This window comes from Cornus florida, unplaced genomic scaffold (genome assembly GCF_030987335.1).
Source record: "Cornus florida cultivar Cherokee Brave unplaced genomic scaffold, ASM3098733v1 CherokeeBrave_3.0.0_Hap2_Chr11, whole genome shotgun sequence".
NCBI lineage: Eukaryota > Viridiplantae > Streptophyta > Magnoliopsida > Cornales > Cornaceae > Cornus > Cornus florida.
Window position 1 is genome coordinate 131,327,200 of NW_026775581.1, and position 5,512 is coordinate 131,332,711.

The following is a 5,512-nucleotide window of genomic DNA, read 5'->3' on the forward strand; positions in this document are numbered from 1 at the left end:
TCCTCCACTCATTATGTGATCTTACACCATGGTTAACACACATAAGTTTTAATCAATTGCACAAAAATCCCTTTTTAAAACCATAATCCCAAAGTGGCCCAAAAATAATTGCAAGACTTAATTTGGAGCATATACTTGTCATTCATCCAAGTATCCATTATGGGCTTAATCCTAAGCCTACACTTATCAACAATCCAAGCCAACAAGTGTACCTATCCTAGGTCAACAAGTGGTTCAATCTCCACCCTTCATATGTCATCATCCAAGGCATCAAAGTGTCCCTACACAAATGCCAACAAGTGAACCAATGAGAATGTGACACTTGTCACACTTTTTAAAAATTACAAAAGGGTCCTTTTTGAAAATATCTTCCAAATTAAATTACAAAATGATTCCTAAAATGAAAAATAATTATTTTACATAATTACACTAAAACCCCACAAGTTAAAACTATTACAAAAAAAATTATGCATTTATACCCTTTACAAGAAAAGTAAACACTTAGCATGCTTTTATAAGAAAATAGAAATACACATTTCTAAAAAATCAGATATCATGAGTGCATACAAAAATGGAAGCAAAATCGAACACGAAAAGCGAGGTTGTGCTAACAAAGTGACAAACGGGAAAAAGACAAAAAGTGAATAGTATCGAAAAATAAAAAATGTGGAAATGACTTGGTCTTTAAAGGAAGTTGTCAATCCAAAGGAAAGAGACTCAAAAATCATTTCTAAGCACTCGAGACGACACTAAGCGACGAGAAACTGAACTTAGACATGAAATTTCAACGAAAAAAATTCATCCGTGAAATTCTGAGGAAAAAGAAAAGGAAGGAAATGACCGGGTCATTACATTTCTATTAACTTTCTCTTTTTGGAATACTCCTATGCCTTAGAGGATTTTTATAAAAAATTAACCTTCGGTTCTTGTGGGTCCAAGGTAATTTTTATGTAATTTTCGCTGTTCGACATTCTCCTATGCCTTAAAGGATTTATAAAAAATTTAACCTTTGACTCTTGTGAATATGAGGTAAATTTTATATTACTTTTATCCTCGGCACTATTCTGTGCCTTAGAGGATTTTATATGGAAATTTAACCTTTGAATTCTTTGAATCTGAGGTAATTTTCATATTATTTTATCCTTGGCACTATTCTATGCCTTAGAGGATTTTACGTGAAAATTTAACCTTCGAATTCTTTAAGTCCGAGGTAATTTTCATATTATTTTTATCCTCGGCACTATTTTGTGCTTTAGATGGTTTTATATGAAAATTTAACCGTCGATTTCCTTGAGTTCGAGGTAATTTTCATATAATTTTGTTCCTCGGCACTCTTTTGTGCCTTAAAGGAATTTTACATGAAAATTGAACCTTCGAATTCTTTAAGTCCGAGGTAATTTTCATATTATTTTTATCCTTGGTACTATTTTGTGCCTTAGAGGATTTTACATGAAAATTTAGCCTTCGAATTCTTTGAGTCCGAGATAATTTTCATATTATTTTTATCCTCGGCTCTATTTTGTGCTTTAGAGGATTTTATATGAAAATTTAACCGTCGACTTCCTTGAGTTCGAGGTAATTTTCATGCAATTTGTTCCTCGGCATTTTTTTGTGCCTTAGATGAATTTTACATGAAAATTGAATCTTCGAATTCTTTGAGTCCGAGGTAATTTTCATATTAAATTTATCCTCGGCACTATTTTGTACTTTAGAGGATTTTATATGAAATTTTAATTGTCGACTTCTTTGAGTTTGAGGTAATTTTCATGTGATTTTGTTCCTCGGCACTTTTTTGTGCCTTAGAGGAATTTTGAGGTGCTTGGACTCTTGAGATTCGAAGACAAATTTTATTCCTCGACAACTATTTATGCCTTAGAGGAATTTTGAGGTCCTCGGACTCTTGAGATCCAAAGACGAATTTTATTCCTCAGTAACTATTTGTGCCTTGAAGAATTTTGAGGTGCTCGGACTCTTGAGATCCGAAGATGAATTTTATTCTTCAGCAGCTATTTGTGCCTTAGTGGAATTTTGAGGTGCTCGGACTCTTGAGATTCGAAGACGAATTTTATTCCTCGGCAGTTATTTGTGCCTTAGAGGAATTTTGAGGTGCTCGGACTCTTGAGATCCGAAGACGAATTGTATTCATCGGTGACTCTTTGTGCCTTAGAGGAATTTTAAGATCCTCGGACTCTTGAGATCCGAAGACAAATTTTATTCCTCGGTGGCTATTTATGCCTTAGAGGAATTTTGAGGTCCTCGGACTCTTGAGATCCAAAAACGAATTTTATTCCTCGGTGGCTCTTTGTGTCTTAGAGGAATTTTGAGGTCCTCAGACTCTTGAAATCCGAAGACAAATTTTATTCCTCGACAATTATTTGGCCTTAGAGGAATTTTGAGGTCCTCAAATACTTGAGATCCGAAGATGAATTTTATTCCTCAGCAGCTCTTTGTGCCTTAGAGGAAATTTTTTTTTTTTTTGATTCCTTCGAACTCTTGAGGTCCGAAGCTATTTTTTGGTGTTCGGCCAGCCCCCACCCTTTTTTTTTTTTGGCTTTTTGACGCCACATATAGCATAACTATGTAATTGGACTATTGGCCACCTCGTTTGGGGATCGGTCTTTCTTGTAATGCAAATAAACCAAACCCAAATATTAGTAATCAACATACAAGCATGGAGCAAATATAAGACTATTTGTAAACAAAGTTATTAGAATCATGTAAAAGAATTATACACAATATATACATATTATTTGAATGAAAGAATTTCAAGATCTTTGTGTGTATCATAATTGAATATATAACTAGGAATTTCAACTAACATTATTTTTTCCTTAAGTCCTGGCGATTAGCTCTTAGTGTCACTTGTCGAAGTTGGTGTAACGACCCTGGTTTTTAGGCCAGCGTGTCCTGTGATGAACTGAAGATTGACCCGATAACAGATCCGATATGCGGAAGCGAAAACAGAAAACAAGACTCTAAGAAGTCAAAATGACCTTCCATGAGGTCGTGAAACTTAATGAGAACTGACGCGGAAGCAAAAGACCAAAAATATGACCAATAAGCCCCTAGGGGCAAAATAGTCATTTCTAAAAATTGTGGACTCGGGTGCCACCGATCACACCGCTGGAAGGAAAACGAAAAACTAATCAAGATGGACTCAAGAATCACTTGATTCGGAGTCCGGATAAAGAAAATATGAAACTTCAAAGTTTCATAAAATCAAACTTTTGGGTTTGAAATTAATGCGGCAAGGGTACTTTACATGGGTTGAAATGGTCATTTTAGATCAAACTAGATGCAACTAAGTATACCATTGGATAGACCAGGAAAAATTAAAGAATCTAAACTCAAGAATCACTTGATTTGAAGTTCGGACGAAGAAGATATGAAACGTCAAAGTTTCAAAAAAATCATCTTTTGGGTTTAAAAACAGTGCGGCATGGGTATTTGACAAGGGGTAAAATGGTCTTTTCAGATATAATTGGATGCAACCGTGCATACCGTTGGATAGACAAGCAAAAGTTAATAAATTTAGACTCAAAAATCACTTGATTTGGAGTCCGGATGATGAAGATATGAAGTCTCAAAGTTTCAAAAAAATAGACTCACTTTTCGAGTCAAAAATCTGAGTATGAATAGTGTTGTAACAGCAAGCCACATTTGATTTTTTTCCCAGAACTGAGGCTATGAACGGACCCTTAAATGAGTTTTTCTGGAAAAAAATGAAGAAGAAATCCCCTTTAAAATTATGTTTTCTACCCGACATCGCGGAAGAAACCAAAAAAACACGATGTAAAGCCCCTAAAATGCCCCTTGAACAGCATAGGTCAAGATGGACCCAAAAAGCTGCTACATGAAATTTTTTAGAATCTGCCCACAACTGAAAGCAAAAACAGGGTAGAAGATGAATTTTTCTGGAAAAACACAAAGAAGAAACACTCCTCAAAATTGAGTTTTCTACGTGACTCTTGAAGAATTAAAAAAAAAAAAGGCAATGTAGAATGCCCGAAATGCCCCTCCATGAAATCTGGTCATGGAGGTCTAAAAAGCTGCTAAAAAAAAACAGAAAGCTGAACTTTGCCATCGATTTCCGGCACCAAGACGACATTTTCTGGAAAAACACGAAAAAGAAACCCCCCCTAAAATCATGTTTTCTAAGTGACCATGTTAAAAGAAGAAAATGAAACTGATGTAAAAGGTTCAGAATGCCCCTAGATCAGATTATGAAAAAAAAAAAGTGTGAAATGAATTCACAAGAGGCTCAAAACACAAACGATAAGGTTTTGCCCGGAAACAACCATGCACGCAAACGTAACTTACCTATTTGGACATGCTACAATGGTCCACGACTTAAAAATACCACCGATGCAAAATTCGACCCCCCAACGGGCAAAAAGGCAAAAATGAAACTTGGAATGAAAACTCGGTACGAGATCAAATGACCGTTTGGCCCTTGGCCACACTTCAAACATGATTTATAAGACCCTATGAAAGAATGAAAACGGAATTCCCACACCCGATGCAACCATGGTGAGACAATGACTTGGCATTTTTTCATATTTTCCTAATATTTCAAGAAGTTGGAAGTTATAAAAAATTCAATATACATGTCAATGGCCTCCGGCCTCATTTCATACATGTTGAATACATTGAAAGGAGTGCACTTAAGTACATATTACATACATGGAATCAAAGGATACAAGTTTTACATATAAGTCTACAAAATGACATTTCATGCTAACATTTGCATGAAATGGAAACTTGAAAGCTACACGACATCCAAGGAATGTTAAGCATCACGAACCAAGTCTTCGTACCTGAAATATGCCCCAGTAACGTAGGGGTGAGCAACATAAAGCTACTCGTAGGAGACAAGCATGCATCGACCTAACATTTTACAATTTCATCACCTTAAGGTGAAACATGTTAAAGGGGCTCATGCCACCTAACGTCTATGTCAAAGTGAGACTCAGGGCGCATCCTAAGTTATCATGGAGCATAAGCAATAAGAATCATGATACATATACACATATGAAACAAGTCAAGTTTGGGATAATCCAAAGAACACGATAAGAATTATATACGGAGTCAAGAATAAGGCATAATATCTATGCAAGTATACAGGGATGGAACATTCCATATAACATGACAATAAGTATGCTCGGACACATGTTAACAAGAATTACATTATCAATGCAATTAACATGACAAGGAGTATACTTGAAATCACGAATGGGGCATAATATCTATGTTCCAATTGAATCTATAGGATCAATCATAAACTACATTAGAACATCAAAACACAAATTACAATTTCAATGCCATCTAACCAACATTAGAACTTCTAATACAACGCGTAAAGCATGATTTCTCTAAGTTAACATCTTACAACTTAAAATGGAAAATCAACAAAGAAACAACAAGTCACAACATCATCTAGTTATCAACTTGAAATGAAATACGAAATCAAATAAAGTGGATACTTGGACGTCACGCCGAATCAAACCGACAA